Genomic DNA, 18,313 nt, shown 5'->3' with positions numbered 1-18,313 from the left:
AAACTCTGCCTTAATGGAAATGTCTGCAATCATGACTAAATTAAAGATATTTTTAGCACGAGAACAATAATATCTACCTGACTGTGCCGTTTCTATTTAAAAGTAACAGCAAAACACCTTATCTGTAGGTGGGAATATAAAAAACCAACAAGACTGGAATCAAATCACTCTTACTTGTCATCATATTCAGTTACTAAAAACTGAAGGATTTCCCAGAACTGTCAGAATTCAATTCAGCTCCAACAAGCATGATGCTCATGAATATAAGCATGACCAATAAATAATGCAATACACCTGGAACAATATGTTGCCATGGTAATCCGGCAATAGCTGCCATTCATGTCACCAGAGGGGTAATTTATGAAATACGGTTCAGTGAATTCACAAAAACATGCATAACAGCTTAAGCTGAAGATGGTGGAACATGAAGGATAGATACAGGTTAATTGAGATGAATATACATTTAGTTTAGTTTATTAATTTATAGAGCACATTTCAAAACAACAGAAGTTGCAACCAAATTCTGTACAGAGGTATTAAAGAGAGGCAAGCACAGGAGTTTTGAGTTGATATTTTATAGTCTAATCAAAAGCCTGACTGCTGCGTTTTGAACCTGCAGATGATTTACAGTTGAATTAGGCCAACCCAGGTATAAAGATTGGATTCTACTTTGAGGTATAAAAGCAATGAATAACGGTTTCAAGATCTTTCTTAAGAGAAAATCACCTAGATTTTGGCAATAGATCTTAGCTGAAAGAAACTACTTTTAATAATAACACTAATCTGCTTATCAAAACTCAAATTAGAATAAATAAGACGACACCAAGATTTTTGACACGGTCAATGAAAATTTGAGGATAAAGAACCAAACTGATTAACTATGTCAGAGGTCCTGCCTCTGAGAGATTTGTGCAATTAAATCAGACATATTTCAACTGTGCCACCCTAAAAAGCATTCTTGATACTGCCTAAGACACTCCCTGAAGATAAATAAACATCAATGAAGAACCTATGCATATAAGATCAAAACGTCTAGATAAACGTGGAGAGTGATATAGTTTAGAGTGGGTACCAACTAATAAGGAGTCTAAAACCACTGGATAATGATCAGAGATTAGCAGTGTCCAAAATTTCAAGGATAAGTCACTTGGAAAACCAAGTAAGAACATCAAGTCCAGTGCGTGACCCTTCTGGTGTGTGGGTCCAGAAACAAACGGTTTAAATAAAAGAGTTCAAAATAAAGGCCCATTGAGACCTAAAAACTTTTTACCCAAATGTTTACTACTGCAGCAGACATGTAATGTTAAAACCACCCAAGTTCAGAAAGACTGTCGTTAATGTGGCATCAGGGAGCCAGAGATTACGAATTTACGAAGATTATTGAAAAAAAACTCCTTATTAAAGGTCCCCTTCTTTGTGATTCCATGTTTTAAACTTAGTTATGTGTAATGTTGTTGTGTAGGAGTATAAATAATATCCTGTAAAATTCTAAAGCTCAAAGCTTCAATGCCAAGCGAGATATTTTGATTTAACAGAATTCGCCTACAAAAACGACACGTTTGGGACTACATCCCTCTAGTTCCTGTAGCTAATGACATCACTAAAAGCAAGTTTTTTTGACCAACCTCCACCACATGAATTCACAAACAGGGGGCGTGGGCCGTTTTTGTCTGTTTGTTTTTTGTCGCCATGTCGGTTGAAACGCTGTTTTTTCATCTCCGAGTACAATCATCTTTGTTTGGGGCTTCCCAGGAACGCTGTACTTTGACATTAATGGTTACAATTTATGTTTAACTACGCGTTCCCCGAAAATTATAATGCACATGTAAAACTATGTGCAGCCTCATTTTTTGCTGAGGACAGCTTGCTGAGGACAACTTTCTCAATCTCAATCAGTTTAATGCTGGATTTGCATAAAGATTATTCTTGAAAGATGAGGCAGTTCCCTCTTTGTCTGGAGAAGGCGTTTGTTATGGACCACAACTGGTCAGTGTATTTTATTATTTAAGTTGGTGCGCTTAACCAGTTTCTGTAAACTTATTACACAAAGGCCAACGCTGGTTTAGCTTTGTTAACTAGATGTTAGGGCTGTGCCAAAAAAACAAATGCGGTTTTCATGCGCATCTCCGTCAGTAAAAACGCTCCTGTGATTATAAATACATCTCCAGCATGTGCGTTCTAGTCCAATCACGTTACCAGGAGGGCAGTCTGCTCTCAGCTGCTGTCGAATCACAGCACAGGTACCGCTGGCCCAATCAGAACTCGTTACATATTTCTGAAGGAGAGGCTTCATAGATCAAGGAAGTCATCAGCCCGTTTTTTGTGACAGTGAAAACAGCAGTATACTGATAGGTGAACTGTGTGAAAAATACTGTGTTTTTTTACACGCGAAACATGAACACATGTTATATTGTACACTGTAAACACAATCAAAGCTTCAAAAAAGCGCGTAAAACGGGACCTTTAAAATTAGGTGGTCTGTATACCAGGGCACAGAGCAAGGGGGTATGGAAATCAACATTTAAGAGCTGCACCTCAAAGGTTTGAAAGATTTCATTAGGTAGAAGAATTCACTTCATTGAGTTCTTGAAAATTGTTGCCAATCCACCTGCACAACCAACGGATCTCGGAGAGTTAAAAAAATAGGCAGTCTGGAGGAGCAAGTTCTTTAAGATCTGAATAATCACCAGGGCTGAGCCAGGTCTCGGTTACATTTACTGAATGGGATTTTCAGGAAGAACAAGGTGTGTGTGTGTGTATATATTAAAAAAAGAAGAAAAAAAACAATACAAAGGGAATACTATGGTAAAGGTTATCTTGGAGAAAGGTGTTCATTTGTAAGCACTTATCAACAGCCCTGCCTTGAAATGCAATAATGGCATATAATGCATTAATGCATTCTAGATCAGTGAGAATCTCAATGAGGCAGGTCCAATTAGGGGTGTCCATGGTTAACCGGTTAACCGATTAACCGTTAAAAAATCGTGTAACCGAGTGAAAAATTTTGCTCGGTTAAGTGACGTCAAATGGCGTGCATTGAATTAGTTGTAATACATTTTTGCACCACCAGAGACCGCCAGAGCGCTCCCAGACATTTGTAATGTCCACAAGAAGAAGTCATTTTTCTAATGTGAGCGGGCTAATACGAGTGACGGGGCAAAATGCAAGTATTGCAATACAGTGCTTAGATATACTTCAAGTACAACCTCGTTGTTGTAATCTCAACAGCCAACACCCGGGCATCATTAGGCCGGTCAGGACACACTGGATGCGTGGCGAAAGCATCTCAGCTGCGTGGCGTGTATGTTTTTAATTCGGTTCCCATGTTAACAGGTTAGAGCTTGCCGACTGCCTGCGTGAGACGCGCGGCTCAGGCGCGGCTCGACGCGTGCATGCTAGAAATAGAACCGACGCCTTGTTGGAAGCGTTTCCAGGCAAAGTATAATAGGAAAATATGTTTATATGTCATTTTGTACAAAAATACATATTAATTCATGACATTTTGATATTTGAAAGTCTATAGGTTGACATAAATTCAGATATAAATGTAATTTAAATAAATAAATAAATAATTATCGCTTTTCAAATATTGTACGTGTCAAACATAGTCATAGCCTTAGCGAGGCGGCCGCGGAGTCTGCTTGTTACCTTTTGCGTTATACATTTTAGGCTTATTCTCAAATTCAGATTGTGTTAATGGGCGGCATTATTAGGCAGTTTTAATAGGACAATTTGACCGGAGAGATTAAATTTTGTCGGACATTCCTTTTTTTTTTCGGCCAATGTCCGGAAATTACTATGGTTATGGTTACTATGGCACACTATGGTTAACCGAGTATTAACCGCTAAGGGCCTCGGTTAACGGTTAATGAAAAACTTGAGAACGTGCAGCCCTAGGTCCAATATACTTTGGGAAATCTAATTGGCTGTATTCCCCACTAACGGTCAAACATTTTTTCTGTTAAGTCCTCTAAATACCTTGGTATGTGGAATAGGGATGGGTATCGTTAAGGTTTTAAACGGTATTACTACTCTTACCGATACTGCTTAACGGTCCGGTACTTTAACGGTATTCTTATCGGTATTTTGTGTTGTGTTACTTTGTGTTGTGCTAGGCAGTCAACAACTTTGCATTTCTCTGTCTGCACATAATGCACTTTTGAAAGATGCTTTGACAGATTGCTTGTGTTTCCGCTCATGCATGCAAAAGTTTTTTTTGCACTTATGACAACGAGCATTGTCTGCATCAACTCTAGTGAAGTTTAACAACACTTGGGAATGTTTTGCTGTCTCCGCCATCGTCACTCTTTGTATTAAGCGGGAGTTTCCCAAATCCTTCAGGCACTTGTGCTCCTGAGGCTTCTGCCATAGCTAAGCAACCATGACCTGCTCGCTCCATGAAGACGCGGAAATTTCAGCAATGGATAAATGGATTTGCAGCACAAAAAACTGCTTGCAGTAGCTCTGCTACTAAATTAATTTGAAAATATACATACAGCTATGATCAGCTGTTCCTTCATCTTGGCTGATATTTCAACATTGTTACGGTTACATTGTTAAAGTTGAGATTTAAACTCGATGAAATAAAGAACTTGATGTGTGTGCGTGCCCCGCTCATTCTTGTTGAGTGTGTGCGACTGACAGACAGACTCTGCAGCGCGCATGAGAGAGCTCGCAGATCTCACAGACAAACGTCTTAATATGATCGCACATTAGAAATGTTTGGTGAGATAAAATGTGCACGAGAACACTATTAAGCATAGATACATAGTACATACATTTTTTTCCCTCCAGTACCGAAAGCAGCACCGATAGTGTCAGATCTTACTGATACTATGGTCTTTCATAATTTAGCCCCGGGGCCAGTTTAATACCAGGTTTCGGTACCCATCCCTATATGAGAACATGGTAATCAAAGTATCATGGTATATACACTCTTATATACGCACACAAAGACTGACATGAAAGAGAAGAATTGTTTAATGAATTTGTTATTTTAGTTTTCTCCAGGGTCAGAAAGCTCTCGGATTTCATCAAAAAAATCTTACTTTGTCTTCTGAAGATGAATGAAGGTCTTATAGGTTTGGAACAACATGAGGGTAATTTAGGGTCTGTATATCTAATAAAAGCTGTTCTTTTGAAATGTATGTTAATCAAAGAATCCTAAAAAAATGCATCACTGTTTCCACAAACATTTAAGCGGCGCAACTGTTTGTCATCCATCATAATTTTTCTGAGCAGTAAACCCGCATACTAGAATGATATCTGAAGGATTGTGTGAAATTCAGCTGTCACAACCGAAAAGTAAAACACTTTAAAATAGAAAATTATAGTTAATAAATAGTTATTCTGAAATTATGATATTTCACAAATACTGTTTTGACTGTATTTTTGATCAAATAAATGATGCCCTGTTAAGCTTCGATCCTTCTTTCAAAAACATTATAAAATGTTTAAACATTACTGTATGAAGTACTATTTGACCTTTGGATATACTGTACTACAAATATAATTTTTCATTAACACAATATCTTATACCGTGACATCCCATAAAGTATTTCATCTGAAGACTCAAAAATCATTATAAATTGCAGCCAGAAGGAACAACCGGAAACAAACATACATTTACAGTAAATTAAAAGCACATGGGTACAAGCTAAAAGTGGAATGTCACAGTATATTCAGCTCAGGTTCTTTAAAACCAAGCATGAGTTTAACACCCAGCCACAGAGTCAGTGTGGGAAGAATTAGGTCAACAGAGCACTCGGCATTCGGACAGAGACCTTACTCTTAACATCACTGCTGCCGGCTGTGAGCGGAAACCCCATCAACCTCGCCACTGCTCTGAGACCTGACGGAACATTCCCGAAATTACACACCTGCACCGTCACCGTCCTGCAGGAACATCTTCTTCCTGTGATTCTTTTTAAATAAACACTCTCGTATCTATCTTACATAACTCGTGCATGTGCCTGAACCTGCATGACATTTTGTTCCTGAAATAAGACTATGAAACCATACAGTTCTTTACAGAGAAATGTGCTGGAGAAAGGAAGGGTGTATAATATCCATGTTTGCTTAACATTAACTTGGAGACGTTTGTTCTCTTGAACAGAAAGTTTTGCCTCCAAAACACATTCCTACAGATTGACAGGCATGGGGGAAAAACTGCTGACCAAAATGAGACCACCACATTCTGCTTACGAATTTAAAGATGCTTAAAGTGGCCCATGTTTCTCCAGGCATTCAGCAGTTTTTAATGATACACCATTACTCTGCTGGTTCAGAAAAATAACACAATGAGTCAAGACTATTTTTTTTTAAGAAGCAAGCTCATATTTCTCATGGAAAGACACCTCAGGCATCAGGCTAACACTGACAGAGTACACCAGCAGTCCATCAGTGCAAATGCAGCACCCTCTGTATTATTCCCTTTCATTTTCCCTACAGGGATATTAAAAAAAAAAAATCCTAAAAAAAAAAGAAAAGCTCTGAACCAAACAAAGTCAGCTTTTAGATGATTATATTTGTATATTTTAGCTTTTAGATGATATATATATATATATATATACACATTATTATGTTAATAGATAATGTTTTTGAAAGAATGCAACAGACCAAATACCAAGGTTTAATTTATTTGATCAAATTTGATCATTAAGTCATTATGCTTTAATATAAAATTTAATTTAAAATGAAATTACAAAACAAGTGTAATATTTAATCCATTATTTACACCATTTAAACAAAAGATTGGGATTGGTAAAATATCTTTAAATTATATATATATACTAATTTATGGCTTCTAGAGGAACTTATTTAGTTCATAGTAGGTCTATCTTGAAAGCTTTAAATAACATTTTATTGTCAAAAATGTAATTTCTCTATAGAGAAAACGAATAGGAATTTACTAGGATTTGCACAAGTTACAGTGTCTAAGAATTCCCAGATTAAGCAACAAAATACTTAAAACTTCACAGGGTGGAAACATACTCTACACAAATGCATGCAGACATTGGGCTTGGCTCATGCATTGAGGGCGTGCAGTTTTGTTCTACATAAAGTGAATTCTTCCATTACTCTCACAGTAACAAGTAGTCAACCACAGAGTTGCTTCTAAAGCCATTAAACCAGTATTCAGGTTATTCAAATAGATTCTATAAGCACGTCAATTTGATCTTGGTTACTTTTAAAAGGTTGCTCCACCATAAAAGTAGTTGACCTTAAAGAGAAAAGTATTTTACAGTTTGCACAAACAGCAACACTGAGAACGCAACTTAGGAATTCTGCTCAGACACATTTAATAATGCAACAATGCATAAAACGAAGCATAGCATTTGCATTAACTATGTTTCTTTGAGCAAAAAACAATCAACAAGTACGTACTTTACTTTTTTTATAGTAGTATAGTTTTGAGAAGGCATTGTGGTAATATTTTGGAAGTGGAATGGTATATAGCTAGCAATAGAATCGAAGCATGCTTCAGTCACACTGTAGCTTTAAACCCCACCTGTGTCATTAGAATTTTGGCTGGGTCAATCCCATAAGGACCATAAATTAAGTGGTCCAGTTTTTGAGTGGGAGGCCATTCACTTAATCTCTTGAAAACACCACTAAAGAAGGGGCCATCTGCAAAGCTTTACTGAAGTGCTGAATGTTAAGCTTTTAATTCGAAGTTCTGGTTTTGTACCATGTTCTGTCCATTTTAGTAAAACTTACAACCAAGACTTTCAGCAAATTAGAAGTAAAAAAAAAAATGTATGTGATTTATACTTAGTATGTGTTGTGTGGGATTTGAACTTGAACTAAAAATTGAAATTGAACTAAACTAATCTGAGCTCTCCAATGGAGAAGTTTCATGTAAACAAACCCCTATAGTGTAGAGCCATGTGACCATGCTGTTTGTATTAGAAAGGCGTCTTCAAAGTATCTTCTGAAGGACCATTGGAGATTAGAGCATGTTTAGACATGCCATGTTGAATGACAGCCCTGCAGCTCTGCACAGCAGAACAGAATGCCTAATAAACAATATTATACCTGAGAGGGGAAGCTGAACCCATTGACCGGGGCAATACAGTAATGCAACACCAGTAATTACATTTCTTGTTAATCCCTATGCAATTAATCACCAGCTGTAAGAAAAGCAGGCATTATGGAGTAGTTCACCCAAAAATTAAATTCCAGTTATTTCCTCACTCTCATGCATTTCCAAAACTGTATTCCTTTCTTTTATTCCATGAAACAAGCTGCTTCATTCATAAAATGAAAATACAGGGCTCATAAAAGACCATAGATGTAAATGTACTAGAAGTAGCATGTACTGTTCACAAAGTGAACTTTCAAATCAATATTCAATGAAAATTGTCCTTTTCAAATCTGACATCAATGATGCTAAATGCCATTGGTTCTCTTATGGTCACATGACCAAGTGCGACCAAGTGCAAATGAGATATACTCGTTACACAAAACGTGTTCGCAGTAATGCAAAAAAAAAAAAAAAAAAAACCTTTTTTTGATTCCCCAAAGAACCTTTCAATGAACAGTTCTTTATACAACCATTTTAATATATTATCTTTTTCCACTATAAAGAATCTTTAATGGAATAAAGCTTCTTCATAGAACCACAGATGCTAATAAAGAACCTTTATTTTTAGGTCTTGAAGAAGGGCGACTTCAACAATGACTTCAAGTTCAATCTGTTTCTCAAGATTTGGAAATAAAGTCATATAGTCCCCTTCCATGGTCTTTTCTTGAAGTTGACAGCATATGGTCACCATATGAATTCATTATATAAAAACAGCAGCATTAACATTCAGCTAAACGCCTTTTGTTAAAGAAAAAGTCATAGCGGTTTGGAAAAATATGCATGTGAGTAAATGAAAACAGAAATGTAATTATTTGGTGAACTATTACTACAAGATACCACTATTTATTTCAAAGCTGATCCCAAAACCAAGGCATATTATCTTTCTGAACCCAAAAAAAAAAATGCTATAACACAAAACCACTGGGAAAAACATAGCAGAAGTTTCCATTAAAGGAAATTCTCCCACATAAACACATCTGGCAGGACCTCCAGTGCTCAAATAATCACAGAACCTCATTAGTGTTTCATTACAGTGATTCATTACTCTTGACGGTGCTCCAGTGATCATCTTTAAAACCAGGAACCCCCCACCCCCCAAAACCGCCATCTCTTCCACATTTGCTCAGTGATGAGGAGGTTATGATGAACGATTGCTCTTTAGAGATAACAGGACTGATAATATCCCTACATGAATGAGGGTGTGTATTAGCTTTTCATATGTTCTTTTATTGAGCAACATTGCCCCGGAGCACAAGAGGCAGATGCTGCTGGCCAGAATAACGACACAAGGAAAAGACGAAAAACACTGGCTGACATCTAAAGCTGGGACTCTCCCCACCTCCCCTTGACATGACTGTGGGATTTAACAGTCCTTTACCTATTCATTATTCACAGGGAAAAACACGAGGCTGGAATTAAATGTTCGTTCATCCATGCTGGCAAAATAGGTTGAACATACACACACACACTTTCTGTAGAAGTAACATGCAAAAGGTTACATCGCACTGCGGTTAAGAAAGAAATGCAACCCATCCATGACATATTCAAAAAGACTTTTAAACCCAATGGATGGTGATAATAATCAAGTGTTATTCTAGTATTTAATATGCTATTATAGTAACTATTAAGCTCTGCTAAAAGGCTATATTGGTATTTTATAATATGCTATTATAGTATTCATTAATATTTTGAATTAGGTTTATTTTATTTTCAGTTTTAATAATTTTTCAAGCTTTATTAATTTTTGGTGTGCATTTTTCATTTTTTTTTTATTTGTTTTATTTGTAAATATTTATATTTAATAGCTTTATTTTTATTTCAGTTTAGTCATTTTTGTACTTCAACTTAAAGGGATAGGTCACTGAAAAAAACAAAACAAAAAATTCTGTCAAGAATTAGTTTCTTACTTTTTTATCTTCAGAACACAAATTCAGATATTTCTGATGAAATCCAAAAGCATTCTGACCATGCATAGACAGCAACGCAACTGACAAGTTCAAGGCCAAAAAAGGTTGTAAGGACATCATTAAAATTACAGTTAAACCACTGATGTCACATGTACTATTTTATCAATGCCCTTACTATGAACTTGTAAACTTATTTTCATCTAATACTTATTTTTAGGGGTGGAACATAGTGCTGGCCAGTATATTGGTTCATACAGAATACCGGTGTTTATTTATTTATTTTTTTAAATAACGCAATACCAGTGTTGTTTAAATAATGTTCTGAACACGTTTGAGAGAGGTCTCTTTTCACTGTTGCACTTTGGCGAGGACACAGCTGTATGTGTTACTAAAGCCCCTTTCACACTGCACGTCGAACCAGGCAAATTGCCAGAACATTGCCGGGTCGCTTTCTGTGTGAAAGGAAACACGTCCAGGGATTGATTCCGGGATTGATCCCGGGTCGGGAACCTAGTAACATTGCCGGGTTCAATCCCGGGATGAGCGCTGTGTGAATAAAAGCCAGATCTAATGCCGTGTCGTAGTGATGGCACACGTTATCGCGCGACTCTTTTACCAGCTGTTTTTAACCTGTTAACCTGTCTTGAATGTGCATGATACAAACCTACATTTTTATAATTCATGACTGAAAACATTTTTAACATGATTTTGATGTGCCATTTACATGGTAATGCAATGTCTGATTTTAAAATGGGTTTTAAAGGATGAATTTTGAGATTTTATGTTTTCAAGTTATATATAACTTCTGATGATTTCTAAAATGTGATAGAGAAAAAGGCAACGAGGAAGTCTTTTTTTTAAACAAAGGTCAAAACTCCTTTTGTAATGTAGATTTCTGAGGGTGCACTCTTGTCATAAATTAATCTATTACTTTTCCTAAATAATTTTTAACAAAAAATATTGGTATAATATATATTTGGGAGTCTTAGACCTTTCCAACGATTAGATTAAATTTGATTGTAATATAGTATAGTCAACGTAGGCGTCCCGTATACGGGACGTGGTGACATTTAACAGGTTAAGGAAGATCCACGTTCACGACAAAAAAAATGTGCAAACTGTAATGAAACAGAGATCAGTTAGTTCCTCACTTTCCAAGCTGAAGCTGAGATCGTTTTTGACTCGTACATTACACGTCATGCCCTGATGTCACGTGTCGTTACGGGACTTTTACGGGTTAAGCACATATTCCTGTTAACGTTAATCATTGGCAGTGTGAAAGTGCAAAATCTAGTGACCCGGGAACAATTGCCAGGTCACATTACCCGTGTATTTGCCGGAATCGCAGAGTGAAAGGGGCTTAAGCGTTAAAGTTCCAAAACTGAAGCTGTAGAACTAGTAGGACATAAAGACACAGAAGAACTCGTCCACAATATTCACTGACCGCCACACATATCCACTGCCCGCTGCCATCAGCTCCGGCGCCTCTCACACATGAGCGCGACTTCAGCGCTAGATTTAGCAACTTTCAGACACTTTAAGCTGCTTTTTTCCACAGAATATACACACTGAATTGCAGTTGCAGAGGGAGCGGAAGGTCATCGAGTGGCCACTGGAGGCTGGCTCCAAAAGGGAGTCAATCCCATAAACTCCCCATGTTAAAATGCCCAACTTTACAGCAGAAAAAAAAAAAAACATGTTTACAGCCTGGTTTAAAAAATTATTTTGGTCTATATAGCTAATTTGCCCTTCGTGACAACTATAAAGGAGGTGGATTTTTTTTTATATAACTCATCCGTTTAAATTATTTTAAGCCTTAAAGTTCTGCATAATTAAGGGCTAATCTTAAGTGACCGGTGGATTGCCGCTGCTGTCAGAGCTGTCGAGCTAGGTAGGCATGGTTTCAGCAAACAAGCTCCCGCCTTTCTGCCCATTTACGATTATCCGGGAGTGATGCTAGGTGACGCGCTGCCAAGATGGCGACGGCCACCTCCGCCCACTTTTGGCTTCAAAAACGCTCTTCGGAAACCAATAGGTGACGTCACGGACACTACGTCAATGTTTTTATACAGTCTATGATAGTGACAAACCTAGCGACTTTTTTGGATAGACCTTAGCTATGATTCAGTTGGAAGACTTCGCCAGTGCTGACCAGCAAGCCCGAGGTCTGACTGTCCCGGCGCAGTGTCGTCTCTCTCGGTGTCTGTTCTGTGCACTGAGGGGTGGAGAAGCATTGCTTTCAGCTGGCCATACAGCAGCCGACTCATCAATACAAAACAGCGTTTCAAGCACCTGTTGCTTACCGGCTGTTTGGAATCATGACAGTAAAATAGAGCATTCAAAGTCAATCTACTGCAGTAGCCTATTTCCTCTCTCAATCAGAAGAAAATGTGTTTATTACTATTACCTTATGTTATATACACAAAATCTTCATTAGATATATACATACAAGGAATACATTATTGAAATATGTTTGATTTAGTTAACAGATAAACAAGCACTATATATGTAGCATCAAGCACATTGTCCAGATCTGTGTCAGCAAAACATAAAGCACTTCCCCTGTGAGGCAAGACCATGCGCACTGTACTGCGTGACCTAATTTTTAAGCACAAAAGATCCTGCGAGAGTGGCGAGCTCGTGAGCAGACATGAGGAAAACAGCTTTGGCCATGGGTAGTGGCGAGGGGGGAAAAAGTATTAAAGATACCTCACATGGAGAGACACGGGAAAGCTTGAGAGGGCCGCTGTACTGTTTCTGAATCTAGAGAGTGTCTCAAATGCCAGACGCCTACACAGCGATGTAAACAGACATGGTCGCTCAAGACTACAGTCAGGCATGGTGAGCGGTTTCCACAGTGCAACCAAACCGAATATGACAGATAAAACTCTGACTAATTCAGAGAGGAAACTTTCCACTTATAATACACAAGTCTGAAATTGTTTTTAGTATATCCTGTGCCATCTGATGCAATGACACCGAAAACCACCGGTAAACCACCAGTCAGGTGATGCTAAACAGTCACAGGTTAGTTGCCATCTAAACTGCTTTACATTACAATATAGAGTAAAACCCCTCTCGGCTTCCCACAGTCAACTGATTGATTACCTCACAAATCATGTCCAGACATGACTCAAGCTGCGCAGGTAAGATCATGTTGTATAACTAACATGCCTACAATCATGGTCTGTCATCTCACTCAACAGATCTGACACAAGCCCACAGTAGGAGCACACTGTCTGTGCACTACCGCCACATTCAGAGACTCTACACACATCATACAGAGCGTCTAGAAACTAGAGCATCCGAAACAAAGAGCCGCATGAATCAGGCCAGCATTTCCGCAGGATTTTGTTTACAAGTTTTGAAAACATGTTCTAACATCCAAACTCATTTACAGTTGAGATGAAAGAGAAGTAGTGACAGATGTTTTCTTTTTTATCGTGGAGCATGACTGAGTGTAACGAATTATTGAAAAACATAGGGCGGGGCCTTGGTTTTATAAATCTGTTCTCTGATTGGATTTTGAGATGTTGGCATGGCAAATCAGAAATGTAATGTATGCAAGCTTTTTTTATTTTTACCGGAAGTTCCGTTAAAAATTAGAAAAGAAAAAATATTAAAAATGAAACTTATACATTGATAAAATCGTTTACAATTAGATTTACTGTTTAATTTCAGCATCATTTAGCACCGTTATGTCAGGCATTAGGAACAAATTGCAAACATTGCATACAGAATGTCACTACCGGTGTAAACATTCATTGATTATATTGAGTGCTGTCTAGTTTTGCATGGGTAAAGGAGTGGCCAAACCACACTTTTCATTCCATTCATATGCATGTGAATGCAGCAGACAAGTTTCACTTTTAGCTGTGTTCCAAAGTTCAAGTTTTGTTAACTCTGACCAGAGAATTTGTATCATGCGAAGACGAGAGCCCAATAAAAGACTGATATGCCATAGCATGACCTTTTAGCTAAATTAAATTAGTAAAAGCTTCAGGTGTAGTTACTGAAATGTAGACCAAGTCTTGCCAGATTCAAATTTGAAATTGCGTTTTATCCTGCCTCCTGGCACTCATACGTTAACTCCCAGTTTGATTCCAACAGGTTTTTAAGTGCCAGTGATTGTTCCTGTTGGTGGGAAAGGGGAAGTAAGTATCTATCAAGCATCTTAAAACCAAGGGACTTTGGCATCCAGATCACTCAGAGCATCTCAGCGCACACCGCTATGACCACACACAGACACAGAATGTATGTCACAGAGAAATGATCTCAAACAGACCGAACAAAAGACAATCAGAAGCTGCAAATCCAACACAATACATGCTTGTTTAACACTAAAACATCTATATATTATATCATTATCAGATAACGGCAGGGACCAGAAGTGATTGTGAAGCTGTCTGCAATGCACACATTGCTATTCATTATAGGCCTCACACAGGATAGAGCAAGATGAATACCAGATACAGTCTGTGTGTATCGCTTTAAAACATCTAGCAATAATTAGCAAAGAAAACGACAAACTGGTCACGGTATACAATGCGAAATTTGACAAACAAAATGACCATAATCACGTCGGTCGTGTAAATCACGTTAGGGTATAGATATTAAAGACTAATGTTTATTGAATATGATGTTCCAATTATTGGATAAAGAAGAACTCCAGACGAATTATACAACATTAGTATTAATAATAATAATAATGATATTTTTCCACCGCTATTATTAAATCTGATGCTCGAGGACTAACAGATGCATCTTTACGTTTAAAAATATTTAGTTAAATATTTTTCTCAAATTTCTAATAATAAAAAATCTCTACATGTGTCTAAAATAAACATATATCTAATAATGTAATATTTCTACTAATACTAAAACGGTTCGTGAATCTCTAAGCTGTGTTTCTCGGTCAGGTGCAAGAAAATCAGCTCCCATATTTCACCATCATAATGGCGAGATGCTGAACAATATACATATCACCCATTGTAAATCCAAACATCTCATTGTAACGTTAGCTCTCCACTCACCCGCAGAGCAGACAGGTCGATCTCATCCAGACTCCTCGCAGGAGAGTCACTCGCCATGATTATCTGTTGTATTCAACAATATAATGCCCGCAATAACATGAATATACACGCCGAACTGATCCGTGTAATACACCAAACAGGCTGGATTGACTTCAGTCGGAGCAGATGAAGCTCCCGGATGGAACGGAACCGCTGTTCTTCGCGAATCCGGGTTTATAAAACCGAATTAGCCGCTATAGGACTGTGTGTGAAGGAGACATCTCGTGCTTGTACCGATGATCTGCTGCTGCACGAGTCCGACTCCACAGCACCAGTGCCAATGGACGTGTGAATCAGGCTCAGGCGGGGAAAGCGTGTCAATCACCAGCGTTTTAGGGCGTGGCCTCTGAATGAAAGGCAGGGCCAAACTCAAACAATGTATAACAATATATATATATTGACTGCAACTACCACATGGATATGAGTTAACATACTTAACAAACTGGAAAACGTCTGTAGTTCATTTATATCTACTTTTTTTAAAAAGCATAGCTTAAAAAATTCAAATTTGTCTGGTTTAGGCTGATCTTCCTGCCTTGTCATTGCTGGTTATGGCTGGATGCGGGCTGGTTTTACAGTGGTTTTGACCCCATCTTTAGCTGGTCAGGCTGGGAGACCAGCTGACCATCCAGCTAACACCAGCTTGACCAGTTTGGGAACCCAGCTTGAACAGCTTAGCCAAGCTGGGAGACCAGCTAAAATCAGCTAAATCCATTTTAAACTAGCCAACCAGTTTAGGCTGGTTTTAGCTGTTTTTTTTATTTATTTTTAAGCAGATTGTGTGTTTTATTTTTTTTTACGTTTTTACATTTTAAAAATTTCTTGAAGTAGCTAAGTGTAATCAGAGAAATTACAACTATAAACTGCTAATCAAAAAACAATAGTAAGAAAAAAAAACAGACTAAACTGGAGTTTAAAGTTTAAACTGGAAGTAGTTTTTTTAGCTGGCCTCCTAGCCTCTCCAAACTGCTTTTAGCTGGTTGGTCAGCTGGTCTTCCAGTCTGATCAGCTAAAAGACCTGCCTGCTAAACACCTTTAAATCCTCCATGCAAACCAGCTGTGGTAACCACGCTAGAAAACCCAGCCTAGACTTAGCGAATTAGCTAAGCACCATCCTAGGGGCCAGTTGGATAAACATAGTCACCATGTTAAGACACCCTAGCAATCAAAATAAGAATATTACAACAGAACACCTTAGAAACCACACAGCAACTCCCTTGAATTGTTACAGCGAGCTGTGAATGGAAAGCCACTCATTAAATTTGCTGCAGAAAATGTACAGCTATTGTTGTGATTATGCACATGCATTGAGCAGCTTATAATATGTGTAAAAGCAGTCAGAAACAGGAAGCCGCACTTCAGACAGTGAGGGAGACAGTGAGCCACAAACAGCACACTTCCTCTCACCTTCCGTTTATGTAAGCGGTGCAATTTATATATACCCCCCCCCCCCCCCCAACACACACACACACACCACCTTCCTCTCGCATTCGCCTTGGAAAAAAACATCCTTTTCTGACACACTCAGTCTGTCATAATGGAAGTCCTATTCAATGCCATGAGCTCGGCTACATTTCACAATTGGTTTGGTTAGACTGAAACTGTGGCAATGAACCATTTACAATACATGTCTGTTTTTCTATCATCTATCTATCTACCTATCTATCTATCTATCTATCTTTCATCCGTCCATCCATCCATACATCTTTCATTCATCCATCCAACATCTATCTATCTATCTATCTATCTATCTATCTATCTATCTATCTATCTATCTATCTATCTATCTATCTATCTATCTATCTATCTATCTATCTATCTATCTAAAGAATGACACAGTACTGCAGTGAATAGTGCTCCATCTAGTGGTGGGATCATTCAGCCACATATGAAATTTAATCGGGGATATTAATTATTCTGGAGGAATTTTGTGCTGGAATGGGGGAGCTTAGAGTATAAGATACAATTAATCTGCCAGAACAGAAGGTCTTTTTGAATATCATGGAAAATACACATAAATGTACCTTACAGGAGTCTTAAAATCATACTCTGTGCCTTTTTAAAGCTTTTCCCACAACATCTTGTTTGTAAAAATCCATGTTTCCCCAGAGTGATCCCTGTCAAGCTTTCAGCTAGTGTGAAGCATCCCTTGCGCAATAGCTTTCATCTTATCAGCACAGACTCTGCTATGTGTGTGCTACACTTCTCTCATTCCTCTCCGCTTTTGCCACAAGACAGCTTTGTTCCTCAGTAACTTTTGCCTGTAAAAACAGGCCATTTTGTGAACTTGAAAACCTGATTGGGCTCTATCTGTTGCAACAACACCATCATTAGCATTAGCATTGCCTGTGAGAAAATGTTTTGAGCTGACAATGCAGTCACATTGCAGTGGTTTGTGCAATAGGCTACTCCTTTATGATAAGATCCTTTGTATTTGTGTGACTTAGCCTGATCAAATTACATGCCTTCAAACCAGATTTGCTTCCATTCATCATCGTCACTGTTGTTTCGATTTGCTCTGGAGATTTGAGGAAAAGGGAGAATATCTTTCCTCCCGTTTATTGGACAGTAAACTAGCTAATAGTGTTAGCAGAACAAAATCGTTCACACTAGCACACATATCATTAAAGACTTTGCTATAATGATTCTGCCGTCTGACATGCGTATGTTTTGAGATGTCTATTAGGAGTGAAACTCGTGGTTATGCACACAAATAATATATTTAAAACACCTGGCCACATTTTAAACCTGAAAAAAAAAAAGTGATTTCGCTTTTTTATTGTAACAAAAAGGCTCACAGGTACACATATCTGAGGATTTTAGAAACAATGTTCAGACATGCACGAGCTTGAGCACAGGACGACATGCTTTTGTAGTAATCCTGGTCTTTATCTATCTCTCATTTCTTTCCAGTCAGACAGAAATGGCACTTTGTGTATGGGCTTGTTGTCTACAACAACAGAGACCTGCTCAAGGCAAACTTTAGGCCAGTTATGAGACCAACATTATAATAATAGAACATTTAAACACTGAAATGGCAGATAATTGAATATCAATAAAAAAAAAAAGTGAAATGCAATACCTGCATGTGAGATTAATAAAGATTCCAAACTCACTCATCAGGTTTTATAGATTTATAATTGAACTGGTGAGTTTGTAATGCCCAATGACGTTATATCTGCACTATGTGAGCGGTAGGTCAAAGGTCAGGAGATTGTATCAGGGACTGTTGCTCAGCTGTAGCTCAC

Source organism: Carassius auratus, chromosome 24 (assembly GCF_003368295.1).
Source record: "Carassius auratus strain Wakin chromosome 24, ASM336829v1, whole genome shotgun sequence".
NCBI classification, from domain to species: Eukaryota; Metazoa; Chordata; class Actinopteri; order Cypriniformes; family Cyprinidae; genus Carassius; species Carassius auratus.
Note: the sequence above shows the minus strand (reverse complement) of the source record.